At 42.9% G+C, this 16,416-nt stretch overlaps 1 protein-coding gene across 3 annotated transcripts in view; it reads left to right on the forward strand.

The window, feature by feature from the left end:
• Positions 1-16,416, forward strand: part of MPPED2 (metallophosphoesterase domain containing 2) — a 172,430-nt gene that overhangs the window by 147,581 nt on the left and 8,433 nt on the right. The window lies entirely within an intron of this gene.

Here is a 16,416-nt window from a genome sequence, read left to right on the forward strand (position 1 = left end):
GGGAGAAGGTCAAAGTGGAGAAAAGGAGATGTAACCACAGAGCAAATGTCAGATTGATGCAGGACCCAGAGCCAAAGAATGCTGGCAGCTTCTAGATGCTGCAAAAGGCAAGAGAATGGATTCTCCCCCTAGAGCTTTCAAAAGCCACTAGTCCTGCCTATCCCTTGATTTTAGTCCAGCAAGATTGATTTTTCGACTTCTGATTTCCAGAACTGTAAGATAATTCAGCTGAGATGTTTTAAGCCTCTAAATTTGTGGTAATTTGTTATAACCACAGTAAGAAACTGATATACCAGAATAAAGTAAACTTGATTTCCTCCAGAGTGTGGGTAAATCTTTCTTTAGTCTTTTTGAAAACAAACAAACAAACAAACAAACAAAAAACCCGTGTTGACTTTATTATTTACTGTTGCAAAAGAGGGAAATTTCCAAATTTAGCTTCAAAAGACTCTTGAGAGGGAGGGGCCAGGGCAAGAAAAGAAAAGGGTGACAGAGGCCATCCGGGACAGGCCTGGGCCTGCCCGTGGGACAGTGTGTCCTAAGTGACTTTCAAGGAGAATGGTTTCCAAGGTTTGCTTGGCATGGTGATTAAACACCGATCTCTGTGCCTTTGGAAATCCTTAACCTCTCTTTATCTCAGTTTCCACATCTGTAGAATAAGGTTAATCTTAACCTCTCCCTCAAAGGGATGCTGTGGGCATTAAATGATTTCCTGTTTGTAAAGTGCTCAGAACAGTACCTGCCACATCATGTGCTTTATATAAATGTTAGCTACCATTAATAGGCCTGGCAGATAAAAGTGCAGCAGGATTGAAAGGAGCCCCATCTGTTTGGAATATGTACACTTATATCGAGTTAAACAGATTTCTTTTCTGCAGGGCTTCTCAAGGTCTTTACTGTGGTTATGTTCACCTTATACCACCAAAGTGGAAGGGAAATGCAGTAAGTAGCATTTCTCAAAACTTCTCTAACCCTAGAACCCTTTGTGATTCAGAACAGTCTTGCAGATCAAATCTTTTTGATACACTGTGGGAAATACCGCCCTGGAAGTCTCCCTGAAAGGAAACCTCATTTCACCTGTGTCCAACTCTTAGTCAGCAGCCCCTGGTCCTGGAGATCTCTGGCCAGCCAGGGCAAGGAGAGCCATGTGCCTAGCATCCAGAGTTGAAAAGCAGGCCTTCTTCCAAGTTCACCTCATTCTGGGTGGTGGTGGAGTTCCAGCACTATCGTCAGCGTAAGCTTGTTGTCATAGGAATTAGCTTGGCTCCTGGGGACCTCCTTTGCTTCCCTGGGAACCTGGCATTGTTTCCACACCATGACACTTGACAGGTGCCATCCAGGCAACCTACAGACAGTTTGGATCATAGTTCACAATTTGGGCACCAGTGGGTTCAATTTTAGAGTAATGCTGGTAATTTGGGAGCAGATCACCTAGAACTTCTACATAAAAATGGTTATTGTACTCCACAGAGGAAGCAATTTTCAAAGAGGAATTGTGTGAGTACTTTATAGAATGGAAGTAGAACATTCAGTTGTATTCATTCTAGGGCATATGTTTAAAAAATAAAAAACAAAACACCATGGTGTCAAAAAAAAAAAAAAGACAAACACTATGGTGTCACTACTTAACATAGGCACACCTTGTATAAACACAGGAAATTTAATTTCTGGGGAATTTCATTTCAAGAAATCATGCCTGACTCATATAAAGATACCTTTCAAAATAGAAGTATAACATTTAGTTAAGCTCAGGCTTTTTTGCTGTGTTGAGTCTTGTTTTGAGAGCTATAAAGAAGTAAACTATAACCCTCTTTATTTTTAGCAGACACCTTTAAAAAAACCTTGAACAGTGTTCTATTTATAAAACAAAGAGTCTGTTTTCATATAAACTTGCTTAGACTCTTTATGAGAAAAAGAGCAGGACTGAGTATCAGAAAAATGAAATGTTTCTTTTTCAAGATTTCTTGAATTCATCAGCAACTCTTTAAGAAACAGTGGAACAATTGACCTGGTTTTGTTTTTGTCTAATGAGAGGTCACCTGGAAATTGATAAATTGTGCTTAATATTCTGACTGAGGAGTTTGGACCCGAATGAATAGCATGCTTGGGGTAAAATGTGAAATTTTAAATGAGAAAGTACAGTCTGACTTCTAATGCTGGTGAGAGAAAGACAGCAGACCTAAATAATTCTCTGGTTAACTTATTTCACTGTCACATTATATAGAACATTTATAATTTCATCATCCTTCAAGGCATTAAAAAGAAAAAGAAGAAGAAAACTTAGTTGAGTAAATTCAATGGCTATAAATGATTCTAGAAACTGAAAGTAAGTGAACCAGTTCAATTCGAATGAAGTGTTGGGAATAAATGGGTTCCACCCTCTACTTTATCTTCCTGATCAATTATTTCATGCTATTCCTGTAATCTTAACGATAATACTAAAAATCAACATTTATGTAATGCTTATTATGAACAAAAGCACCAGCTTAGAAGTTCACACGGATTGTTGCACTTAATTTTCTCAACAATGTATCGATAAGACAGATACTTTAATTATCTCCATTTTATGGATGAGCAAACTGAGACTGAGGGAGATGCAGTGGGAGGTGTTAGCACCTACTACGACACAGGTCAGACCACAGAGCCACGCTGGCAAGGGCTGCCCGGTTCTTCTTTGAGCCAGCAGCACATACCCACTCAGTGCCAGAGGCACCGTGGAGTCGAATGCTGATCTCCATTCTGTGTTTTCATGGTAGAAACCCAAGAAAGCTTGGGACTCCAAGAAAAACCCCATACCACCCTTCACCAGAAGAACAGCTTTCTTGTTTTTCTTCACATTTTCCCCAGTCATTGCTCACCCTAGGAAAGCTTAGGTGTGGCCTCTTTCAGATGGCCATTTCACCTGGTATTTCCCTTTGCAGACACCTTGGTCTGTTTACCCGGCTCTCCGCCATCCCCTATTATCTCTAATTCCAGTCTTCCCTGAACACAGAATCTGGGGTGTGGTAACAGTTCAGCAAATGTACAATGAGTTGAATGAAAGAACATGCTTACATGCAGATTTTACATGGATTTAGACATTGAGCACTAACTTTTTCAAGCAATATTATGTCTTTTCTGTTGTTGTTACAAATGAAACTTTAATATTTTCTCCTCTGTTTTCGTATTCTTTTTTTTTCTTTTTCCAGTCCATTTTAAAAATTTTCTTAATTTTATTTAAATCCAAGTTAGCTAATATATGGTATGGTGATTTCAGGAGTAGAATTTAGTGATTCACCCCATACATATAACACCCAGTGCTCATCCCACCGAGTGCCCTTCTTAATGCCCCTCACCCATTTAGCTCATCCCCCCCACCCGCACCCTGACAGCAACCTTCAGTGTGTTCTTTGTATTTAAGGTCTCTATGGTTTACCTCCCTTTCTCTTTTTATCTTATTTTTCCTTCCCTTCCCCATGCTCAGCTAAGCAGTATTATGTTTTAAAAATTTTCTGTGTTGCTACTGAGTCTTGGTAATGAGTCCTTGCACAATATACATTTTACTAGATATTCCAATGACGGTAATTGTCTTAAACATTCCTGTTTTTATGCAGAGATGAGGATATACTTGTTAACAATATTTTGGGCTTATAAATAACACTGCAGTGAACAACTTTGTGCATGGCATTTTTACTTACTTTTGGATACTTTCATTAAAGTATAATCCTTAAACAGGGATTTCTGAATCATAGTACATATACTTCTGTGCCCTGTGACCATGTTGTGCAATATAAATTTAACATGACCCGAATATGTATTTTAAACGTGCCTCATTAAAAAGTGAAAAAAGAAAATTCATTTAACAATATATTTAATGCAACCCAATGTATCCAAAATATTTAAGCATGTAATCAGTAGAAAAATTAAGATATTACATTGGTTTTTTTCGTTGAGCTTTCCAAAATACAGCATGTGTTTCACACTTATAGTATATTTCAAGTGGGACTAGCGACATTTTGAGGGCTCAGTAGCCACTTAGTAACTATTGTATTTGGCAGCACAGGCCTATGAAACCCATTATCCAGTATTTTTAAATGAGGTTGTTGTTTTTTTTAAATCAACTCAGGCCTTAACCTTTCTTGCCCCATTTAACCTTCAGTCACACATTATTTGATCACTTCCTTGGAAAAATTGCTTTTCCCATTATTATGAATATTTTTTTTGACATCCGTTATGTTTCAGGCATCATGCTAGATCTTGGGCAGCACTCACAATCCATTGAGGAAGGTAGACATCCCCATAACATGACCTTGACTCCAATGCTTATTGGAATGAGGTGGGAAATAAGTTCAAATGCACACATGCATACACACAAGCCAGTAATAATGCCGAGTACGATATAGCCCACAAATGACAATTAAAGCATGGAAAGGATCCGGGAAAGCTTTTTGGAGGAATATAGGACTTGAGCCCTTAGGGCTCAGTAGAATTTTAATGGGCAGAGAGAAGGGGGAACAATTTTGCCGGTGACTATCTCGTTATCCCAACCAGATGGCAGGTTGGGATGGTCTCGCATTGCATTTAGATATCCCTGGAGCGCCTTGCCAAGGCCTTACAGCCGAAGGTGCTCAATAATGTTTGCTGAACCCAATTAATAATACATGGTTGGCTGGCATGGCGAGGGAGACACCAGGGTCTGTCTGCTTGCTTTAACCTCTGAATTGAAGGGGCAGCTTCAGCATCTCACTCATTCCTGATTGTGTGTCCTGCCAGTTTACACTCACCATTTCCTCACTGTACTAAATCGGTCTGGACTGAAGCTAGTTGTTTAGAGCCAAGATGGTAGATTAGTGAGGGCCAACATTTTAACTTACATCTGACCTCCTTGTCACTTATTCTGGCTCCTCTGAGCATTTCAAACAGCACAAAGTGGCCACACAGACAGCCAGTGACATGGGAATTAGAAGGCACTTTCCCTTTAGGTGCAACGAGCTTATATGGGCTTTTGTTTGACAGCCTTGCAAAGTTCATAAGAATTGTTATCCCTGTGGCACCGTTAAGGGAACAGGAGATCAGAGAGGTTACTTGCCCAAGGTTATATGGCAAGCAAGTTGGAAGACCCAGAGCTGGAATTCATGTCCTCTGACTCTTAACTCATTGCCTTTGCATTATCCAAAGCTGGCTCCCCTGTACCTAAATGCTAGCACTCGCTGCTTTCAAAGGGATCACTCAGTTCTTTGCTATTTACATTCTAAATCTGAGCAACAGAGAGAAGGTACACTTTGTGTTGATAGGAAGAAGATAAACTAGGGAACAAAGAGCAAGGCATTGATGATACTAATATTTATAGTGATATTAACATGCTGATGACGACAGGAGCTAATAGTTAATGCTTAATATAGGACAAACATTCTGCCAAATGCATTACGTATATTATCGCATCTAATCCTCACAATAAACCTATGTGGTTGGTGTTATTGTCTCCACTTTATAGATGAGAAAACTGAGATCAGATGGAAGAATTTGCCCAAGGTCACATTCTTAAGCAGAAAGCAGTCAGAATGTGAACTCAGACCTGTCTAATGTTTAACCCTTTGCATGACAAAGTTCGTGCCAACTCAGCTGCAGGTGACCATGGGCAAGTCCCTAAAATTCTGTATACTGTTTTCTCTAAACGTCATACCTTGCTCACCACTTGGGGTTATTGTGAACGAAGAAATGTGAGATGATTTGTAGTAAGTATGTGCAGATAATATAACGTTATCTACATTTAAAACTGAAATTCCTCAGTAAAATGAAAAGCGTACCACCACCAACAGAGTGATGCTTGATATGTCATATATTGAACATATATTGAACTACTTGAATGAAGGAAAGACTTCTGTTGCTAAAAGAGCCTTCTCTGTTGCGGGAGAGGGGAGAGAACGAAGGCAAGCCCTGTCAGCTTCCTGAGCAAAAGTGCCCCAAATCCTCTACCCACTGGGGGAACTGCCTTGCAGTTAGAGTAGAGTCCATGTAAACTATGGTTCTGTCTACTCATATTCAGCTTGCTTTGGCTGTATGAAGATTTTACACCAAATAATGATTTCTTTCCAAACAATATTAATCAGCATAGAAAAAGGAGAAAACGGTAGACAAATAGAGGGAAAAACCTCATCACTAATCCTCCTCCCGCCCCCCAAATAACCATTTAATATGTTGGTCTGTCTTTTTTCTAAGCATGTTCTGCATGCTTGAATTCATACAGATATGTGAATGAATACTTTGCTTTTTCATTGACCATCAAGGTATACACATTTTTTCATGAAGTTACAAATTTCACGAACAGTCACTCTTTACTCAGTTAACAAACACTAAAGCATCTGCTTTGTGGCAGGTGCTTAGAGGTGCGGTGTGAAGTCACAGAGCTTCTGGTCTTCCTGGTTACACCGTATTAACAGAGACAGTGTTTTGTTGTCCCCTTATTACTTGTTCTTTTAGGATGTATTTTTCAGGTGGCATGCTTTCTCGCCAGTGTGGTACTCCCTAGCTATATCCCCGTGGTGCCCCCAAAATATGAAATAGTATAAAAGGAAACCAGCATTATCAACATAAATGTGTGACAACCCACACCCACATAGACACATTCTCAAATAAACTAAACATAATAAAATCTCTTGTTGGAGGCAGACATCTCATCAGGCCATCCCATCTATTAACATCAGTTCCTAAGAGTTCGCTATGTAACAAAACAAAATCTAGCTAATCCTGGACCCACTTTTCCTCTTTCTCTTAGTCTTTTGGGAAATCTGAGTTAGGAAAGCCCTCCACCTGCTAGGTTTCTGTGACATGTCTGCAGGGTAGAAGAGGGGGGAGGAAGGTACAGATGCTCTCTGCCAAGTTGCCGGAGTACTTGGCCATCTTCCTGGACCCTCCCGTCCTGTTCATCCTATGCTTTGGAACCAGCCACGCATGTGACACACGTTGCCTTCACAGGCAGCCTTTATTAGGATGTGGTCTTGTGTTTTGTGGCCCTAGCTTCAGCTGCCCAGCCTTATGAAGGAGTGTGCAGGAAGAAATGGAAAGAAACCTTGCCCCAAAAGTCTTCCTGCCAAGTATGCTCCTGGTCACCTCGTGGCCTGGGGGGCAGTCTTCACTTCAAATCACTGAATTAATTCTCAGATAATTCTGATGTTCCCCAAGTTCCTCTGAAATTAAGTTACTTAGAAATAAAGGCCAGGGGTGTCTGGGTGGTTCAGTCGTTAAGCGTCCGACTTCGGCACAGGTCATGGTCTCACAGTTTGTGAGTTGGAGCCCCATGTTGGATGACTGGGCTCTGTGCTGACAGGTCAGAGCCTGGAGCCTGCTTCAGATTCTTCGTCTCCCTCTCTCTCTGCTCCTCCCCAGTCACAAAAATAAATAAACATTAAAAAAAGAAAAGATTTAAAAAAAGAAAAAGAAATGAAGGCCAGAGTTTAAAGACTTCTGTCCAGGGCAACTTTACCTGTAAAAATGGTGAGCTGTGGCTTTGTCCTCGGAACTGTATTCAACTTTTTGTTCCCAGCACCTACCTTGCCAGACCCTAGCTCACAATAGGCATCCAGGTTATGTTTGTTGAATGAATAAATGCCCCGGAAGTACCATACTGAGCCCATCCTCGCTCGGCTTCCAACTCGGTAACTGCACACTTCACAAAGAAAGAAGACTCCATGTCTCTCTAAGGCCAAGCTTAGTGCCTGGCCACATCCTAGACTTTCAGAAACCTTAGATGAAGAAAATGGATGCAGTAAAGCCATACGGTGGGGTAGTATTGAGCCATAAAGAAGAGTGAGTTTCTGACAAATGCTATGACATGGATGAACCCTGAACACACCTGTGCTAAGGGAAGCAAGCCAGACCCAAAAGGACAAATGTGGTACGATTCTACTTAACATGAGACACCTGCAGTCATCATATTGATAGAGATAAACATTGGACCAGTGCTGGATGAGGGTCTGCAGGGAGGGTGGGGAGAGGGAGCTGTCCTTTCATGGGTATGGGGCTTCTACTTGGGATGATGGAAAAGTTCTGGAGATGGAAGGTGGTGATGGTTGGCCACAACACTATAAATGTATTTAATGCCACTGAATTATACACTTTAAAAATTGGTTAAGATGGGGGCCCCTGGGTGGCTCAGTCAGTTAAGTGTCTGGTTTCGACTCCGGTCATGATCTCAAGGTTCATGGGTTCAAGCCCCTCATCAGGCTCTTCTATGTTCCCTCCCTCTCTTCCCTTCTGCTCATTCTCTCTCTCTCTCTCTCTCTCTCTCTCTATCTCTCAAAAATAAATAAACATTAAAAAATTTTAATGGTTAAATGGCCAGTTTTATGTTACATATAGTTTACTACAATTTTAAAAATTGCCAAAAAAAAAAAAAAACCCAGAGGAATGCTGCTTTTCTTTTTCTATTCCTCTCCATCCACTGACCCCTTTTTCTTTTAAACCTAGACAGTGGTGCTGGTATCCTTCTTGGAGAAATTCTCCATGCTGGGGGTTAAAGATCAACGCAGGGCCCATTCTCTGGTCCGGGCACTAGATTTTCTCAGACACAAAACAAAATGCTATTTCTGGATGCACCTGGCCATGTCCCAATCTGCTTGACCTGCCCGCCAAGAGAGAAGTCCCACATGGCTTCCCCCCCTGCCCTGTCAGGCTCTCTGCACGATTGATGAGCATAGTCTCCCGCACAGCCCAATGGGAAGGCAACAGATACTGTAATGTTATTTTTAATAATTCAAGGCACACCACACTCAAAAACAGGTCATAGTGGGTTTTGTTTCCTTGGTTCCTAAGGGCAACTCCACTTACACCATCTCCTTTCCAGCAGGGGAAAGGAAAAGAGGTAGCAGAGGCTTCATTCAGACACGTTCCTTATTAGTTACAGAAAAGGGACATAGTTGGCATGTTTGTAAAGACCGCGGCATGCCCTGCCTTGGTTTACGAAGCCTCTGCCGGTAGCTCGTGGGCCTCAGGTGACCACCTTAGGTATGATTTGTTCCTGTCCTGTCCACAGCACACGGACGGCATTTATTCACTCAGGCCTGCCCCTTTATCAAAACAGGATCTGTTTTCATCCCCAGGACTTCATAATGAAAAAGTGCATTACAAAGTTATAGGGAAGAGATGGGACGAGACAGGTGGTGTGAGAGAGGGGCCGACACTGCCCTTTGGAGGCAGCTGAGCCTGTGGTTTGGTCCAGGCAGGCTTCCCAGGCAGCTGCACAAGGCTGTAAATCTTGCCCTGAGGTGACGCGGTCCCTCTCTCTCCTAACCAAGTCAATTGGTGCATGTGTCTCTTTGCTGCATGAGGTGTGAAGTTCCTCCGTGGGCTAATGCAAAGCATTTTTTTAATTGCACGGAAGAGTGACTTCCAGGCTGCCAAGTGGAGGGACTTGGGGGAGAAGGCTGGCTTTGTAACAGACTCCAGAGCTAAGAAGAGAAAAGGAGGCAAGGAAGGGATTGGGGCAGGTGTCTGCCTTTCATCTGGATATTCGGGATGACACATCTGGTGCTGGCGAAACTGCTATTTCTAACTGACGGGAATCTTTGCAGTCAAGGGAGGGCTGAGCTGTCAGGTGAGCTAGAGATCAAGAATTATCATGACAGCTTCATGGCATGTGAAAGGGGCTGTGAAGTGCAGTGTGATTTTAACCAGCGGTGGTTAAATTAGCTTCTGTTGGACCTGGTGTGATGTGCCGTCGGAGAGGGGCCGACGGAGGCTGGGAGTGCCAGGAATGAGAGCGGTTGCATTCAGAAAATCAAGTGTAGGTGAAAACTGGCCCTTGGTTTCTGAATTTTGCTTAATGGAGATGCCAGGCTGCAGTGATGGTGTTAATTAGTAGCTTGTCGATGCTGCCTGTGAACCTGTCCAAGCGCCCTATTATTAATATTCCAAGGACCCAAGGACCCTTCCTTGAACTTCCCCCAATTTAGGATCCTGTCAAAATCTAACCACCTGTACTCGCCAGCTAAGCAGCCTTGACTAACGTTTTGCCCTGTGCTCTCACATTCCACAGGATTGTCTATGCAAGACTGAGCAAGCGAGCGAGTGAGTGAGTGCCTGTTTGAAAAACTTCCACTCAAAAGTGAGCTGAGGAAGTGCCTTTTAATAAGTAATCAGCCCGAGGAAATCAGGCTCTATCTAGCCATCTAGTAATGCTTGCTTATTCACTGGGGACTCTTCAAAAGTCTGGAGCAGGAGGGTCTGTTACTTGATGAGCCGAAGCTTGGGAGATTCTAGAAAGAAAACGTAGCATGAGCCACTCTGTGTTTGTGTGCGTGTGTGTGTGTGTACACATACACATATATTGCTAATATAGCTTATATATAAATTAAAAGCTGCACATTAACACTTTGTGCCAGTACTCTGCCAAAAGGTTTGCATAAATGATCTCACTTTTTCCACATAGGCAGATAATCCATTTCTATTTGAAAGATGAGGAGACTGAGAAGCCAGTAAATGGCAGACTCGGGGCTTGATTGGTCTGTGAGTCCATAACCCATATTCATACCTCCTGCCTCCAAAATAAGAATGGCTAACGTTTTACAAAACCTCCAGGTTCTCCTAGCCCTAAGTGGCACAGCCAGTACCCAAGCTGTGAACCCTTGCACGTTCCCCTTCACACCTTCTAGGCAGAGTCCCAGCGGAGGCCACCGGGCTTCCAAGCCTTAATCTTTGCAGGAGGCACCTAAGAGATGGTTAATCACAGTCCTGAGTCTTTTTCATGCAGCCTGCCTGAGACTGTCTGCACCTGGGGGAATTTGGAGACATTGACCAGCAGGTACCAGGGCTGTGAACCTGAGTAGCCCATCTGAGCAGAACAAATGCCAACTTTTCTTTAACAAATCCTGCTTTCCTGGGGCATGCCCAGCCCCCACTGACGTTGGTAGGGGAGTAAACAGCCATTCACCTGTCCCAACATCAGATTTATGGTACAGCAGCTCCCTTCTGCCCACACCACAACTCCGTGTACTGCAAACACAGATGACCTTTGTAGCGATTTCATCTCAACCTGCTTCCATATAGAAAACCTGTTTTGTGTTGACATTGTTTGGAACAAATTCTGCCTATGTTAACTCCCTTAGCGCCTGCCCCTGGACTTTCAGCCCGGAGAAGCCAAGTGTCCTTAATTGTGAGAGCAAGAGGGAGGGAGCCCTGAAAGCACCCACAGCTTCCATCCATCTACATCTTTGGTCCAATGGCTTCAGGCAGCTGTAGTGCTCCCCTTCCTTCCAGAGTTTTCTAATCCCTCTCTATAAGGGGATGGGTTACGGGTTCTGATTGGCCCACTGGCAATAGGGCGCTTTGTGGGACATTTTCTTACAAGTTGGTTCCCATGTGGTATTTGTTAGTCACAGCTAATTATTAAGTCCTTGGCTGAGGCAATAGACATTGTTCCCCTGGATTCCTCCCTCCTCCTTTCCCCCCTCACCCCCCATTGCTACAGAACAAAACCCATTGTGGGGCTCGGGAGGTCGACTGTGCACATATTTTCCAGTGAACCCCTGATGGGCTCACTGCTGGGGTTTCGTGTTTCAGGTTGAAACTCAACTGGATAAAGCATTATTCATCGATGCTGACACATTTGGTCTCTGCTCTGTGCCGTTACTTCTTCCACACTGGACTCGATCCCTTACAGGCAATTTAGGTAATTCATTGAGAGCAATTCATAGCATTTACTTAAAGCATTGATAGTCTGCACAGATTTATGGAATGTTAGGATTTCTTGATCATAGAAGGACCATCAAATGCTGGATTTTACCAGCTTTGCTCAGAAGTGTAGGTCAGAAAGGAGGAGCCAACTGAGTGAGTAAGCAAGTTCAGAGCCCCTTCTTCCCTGCCCTTCAGCAAGACCACCCCTGCATGTACCTGCTTTGGGTGTGGGGCTTCTGCATAAGATTTCTGCAACCTACAAGCAATCCTGAAATCCAGTAATCAAATCCATGCACTCATTCATTTTTCAGATGAGGAAAGAAGCCCACTGAGGGGCTTTCTCTTACCACAGGGTCACTCGAGTTTGTAAATTCATTCCAGAATGAGAATTAGCACACAGGTCTCTTCTGTATATGCCCCATTTGTTTCGCCTTTCTGGGATAATTCTGGAACCCATCACTGGGCTGCTTTTTCCCATTGCCTGGCCACTGTCATGTGGAAAAGGCCTTATCAGGAGGATCTAAAGGAACAGAAAACATCCCAGAAAAGCCATAATAACATCTTTGAAGTCACACTGCATTTTTACTAAGAGCCACTTCAATCGCACAATATCATGGCACTGGCTGAAGTTGTACAGTGCTCACCCTAAGAGACTGAATGGAGCAGCCCTGTTTTAACTTTACAAGTGTCAGAGCCAAAACCAAAATTGGGCTGGGAGGTTTTAGTTCAGCGCCATGCAAGGGAAAAACAGAGGATTTGGAGCCTGCAGATCCGGGTTTGAATCTGCATTCCACCACTTACCAATCCTGGGAATATTAACAAGTTACTTGATATCACTGATCTTCAGCCTTTTTGTCTAAAAATAGAGCTGGCAGTACTCAAGGACTGTTAATAATAATTCAAGGATTGTTATGAGGAATTAATATTACAGTCTATGTAAAACCTCCATGTAAAGCATGTCAGAGACTTGGTAAATGTTCCTTTTCTTATAATTTAAGTTCTGTCTCAGAGTCTAATACATGTACATACAGGTCTGAGTCAAAATAAATGCCAGCTATTTTTTAAAGTTTAGCCTTAACTTGGAAACTTCTGGATTTTGTCACAAGCTTAACATTAAAATGTATATTAACATGAAATTTGGGGTATTTATAGACTATGGGCTTGTCTCACTCTTTTGCAAAGCACTTATAAAATGGAGCACTTCCTGGGGGGAACAGGGCTATAGGTTTCCCAAGAAGACTCTGTGAGAGAAACTTAGAGACACTGAAAAATAAAGTCTTGTTCCTCTGACGCTGGAAGCCCTTGGGATGACCTGGGGGTCCAGAGGCTGGCTGCCCTCAGACAGACTCTGGCAGCGAAATCAGAGCCCCTCCTTGTACCAACTACTTGGGTGTGCTTGGGACTTTTTCAAGCCTTCTTCATTTGCCATTCAGACAGGAACCATAGGCCCAGAAGCTTGTTTTCAAAATCTAGGAAAACAGATGTTTTTGTTTATTTTTCTCTCCCTCATGCCAAAATGCTCACTGCGTTTTCACTGGGTTCTGAAGTTGCCTTTTTTTTTTTAAAGACAAATCTTGGGAAAGGGTCATTGTAAAATGAAGGGAAAGAATGGGCATTTCAGCTCTATTTCAGCCTCTGATGAAAATGCTTAAGAACCTGAAGACAGGAGGTCCAGAAGACAAATGTAAGCAGGATTGAGCAGTTGAGCCCTGAAACGGTCCACGTGCCACTTCCCTCAGGCTTGTGGTACCTGGTGCCTCCCCAGCAGCCTGGGATAAGAAAGCCAGCACTTCCTAATCCTCCAAAGAAACCAAAAGCATAGCATCTAGCTGAGCTATAAGGCAGTGCGGCTGTAAAGGGCTGTGTTGATTTATTTTTAAGCTTATTTATTTATTTATTTATTTATTTTGAGAGAGAGAGAGAGAGAGCAGGGGAGGAGCAGAGAGAGAGGAAGAGAGACTCCCAAACAGGCTCTGCATTGTCAGCTCAGAGCCCGATGCCAGGCTCAAACCCACAAACCATGAGATCATGATCCAAGACAAAATTAAGGTTCAGATGCTTAATAGACTGGTTCAGGGCTGTGTTGATTGAACAGGTGCTGTGCTCTAGGTGAGGCTCAGTGCCAGTTACAGGTCCTGATGTTTATAGCCAGCTCAGATATTTTAGGTACTATATTAATTTCCTATTTGCTGCTGTAACAAATTATGGCAAGTTTAGTGACTTACAACAGCACCTGTTGGTCAGAAGTCTGACATGGGTTTCACTAGGCTAAAATCCAGATGTCAGCAGGACAGTGTCTTTTCCAGGAGTTCTGTGGGAGAATTCTTTTTCTTTCTTTACCTTGTCCAGTTTCCGGAGGCTGCCCACATCCCCTGGCTTGTGTTGTTCCTCCTTCATATCCAAAGCCAGCAACAGCAGGTTGAGTCCTTCTTAGGTTACATCACTCAGTTCTTCTCTTCAGCCTCCCTTCTCTGCTTTTGGCAACCCATGTGATTATATCAGGCCCCCCTAGATAATCCAGGCTCATCTTCCTATTTTAAGGTCAGCTGATTACCTCCTGAACTCCATCAGCATCCTTAATTCCCCTTTTCCATGCAAAGTAATATATTCACAGGTTCCAGGGATCAGGACATGGACATCTTTGGGGTCAGTGTGAGGATAGGAGCAGACAGTGTTGCCTGCAATAAGTACATAGGTCATTTTTACAATAAATACAATAATTTTTCAAATGAGGACTCTTTCGGTTGCAGAAACTGAACATAACTCAAGTTAATAAAAAGGAAAATATTTTATTAGCTTATATACTTGAAAGGAAAAAATAGGATGGCTTCAGGCACAGCTGGATCCATATGTCCCACAAGTTCATCAGGGTACTCTTGTTTCTTTGCTTGGCTTGTGTGTGTGTGTGTGTGTGTGTGTGTGTGTGTGTGTCTGTGTCTGTGCCTGTGTCTGTGTGTGATTTGATTTGATTCTCAAGCGCAGGCTGTCTGCATGGTGGCTAAGACAAAGCTCCCAGGCAATTCCAAGCCTATATGGTTCTCAAGACCCAGGATCCTGGAGAGGAACCCATGACCTCTTTTTAGGGAGTACCAGCAAAAGCCTGAGGATCACTCCCAGCTTGGGTCATATGTGCATCCCTAGACTAGTCACTGGTCAGGGAGATCTTGTAACAGGGATGCGTTAGCCTTAGCAGAGCACATGAACTAAGTGGCAGAGGGAGAGGGTCTCCAAAATAATACAGACACCATTACCAAAAGAAAGGTGAAAGAGCTGGGCAGGCAAAAACCACTGGTGTCCACTCCACCATCTCATTGCTGGATTTTACAACCAAGTACTTGATTCTATGTTCAGAGCTCATTTGGCTTCAGGTAACAAGACACCAAACTTAAAGAGTATAGAAGAGGTTCACCCAGGGCAAGTAGGAAGTTAGTTCAAGTCTATGGAAGAGGAGGAATTGTGTGGTGGTTAAGAGTATGGGTTTTGGAAACAGATTGTTTGGATTCATAGCCACTTTACTGGTTGTGTTTACTTGTCCTCTCTGTGCCTCAGGTTCCTCATCTGTAAAATAGAGTTAGTTATAGTAGCTACCTCCTGAGTTTGTTGTGAAATTTAAGTGTGTTAATGCAGTAAAGTGTTTAGAATAGTGCCTTGACAGAGAGTAAGCCCTCAATAATTAATAGCTTTAAAAGGTATTATTGTTACTATAAGTAAATCCCTGAAGATGGCTTAGGAACTTGGAAAATAGTTATAAGAACCAAGCCAGATACTTTCTTGGTTTCTCTTTTTCTAACTGGGGTCACACAATCTCTTACCTCTGGAACTTTCTTTCAAGCATCTTAGTGAGATGGTTCTCACTTGTAAGGCGGATTTTCACATGGTTTTCGGTTGCCCTCCCTTCACTCTGTCCTTGCCTGTTCATGCCCACCACCAAATGAATGCTGGATTAGTGTTTCTGAGTTCCAAGTCTTGGGAGAATCTGCTAGTCTGGCACATGAGCGGCTTTAAGTAAGAGAGCACCTCATTTGATTCACTGTGACTGACCAGGTTACCTTGGACACAGGATCACCTCTTTCAATAGGCATGGAAGGGGCAGCTTAAGTTGAAGAGGAAAGTCGAGCTTAGCCAGAAAATTGACCAACTTGTCTTTTACATGTATGTGCTAGCAAGTAGGAGTTTTCCTGCAGAATGGGAGTCAGTTTCAAAAAAATAAAAGTTGTATCTATCTAAATGTTTAGGAGTTAGAACAGTACTGGGAACTGCTTTGTTCTGGTGTGATTTAGCCAGTGGTATTTGCAGAGAAAAATTGGTTATTCTCTTATTATAAATGGCAGAGGCATGTTCAGCTCCAATTAGAGGTGCTCTGATTGAGGACATAACTCCCATTCATTTCTGCATGAAGAATCAACCTCAGAAATTCATTCCTGAGAGGGTGGACTTCTTACCTTCCCTGTCAGGAGAGTGGATTCCAGTATGAACCTCAAAGCTTCCTTTTGAGGACAGGAGGAAAAGGCCACATTTGCTCCTGGTTCCCTGGATCTCCTCTCACCAGTCAGAGCCTGGAATGTTTTTGGCTTTCTCAGTGCAGGATTTCAAACCATCTTCATGTATAGAAGTACATGCTCTGCCTTGTGAGCTCTTGTCCTTTTCTCCAAGGACTTTCGTCAGAATCCTTCCAGCGAAGCAGTTTCACAGTGATGGGGAGGAAAGGGTACTGATGGAATTTCTTACAGGAGAGGTAGATATGCTTTGGATCCAAGCTCAGCATCT

The sequence above is a fragment of the Crocuta crocuta genome, unplaced genomic scaffold (genome assembly GCF_008692635.1).
Source record: "Crocuta crocuta isolate KB4526 unplaced genomic scaffold, BGI_CrCroc_1.0 scaffold382, whole genome shotgun sequence".
Lineage (NCBI taxonomy): Eukaryota > Metazoa > Chordata > Mammalia > Carnivora > Hyaenidae > Crocuta > Crocuta crocuta.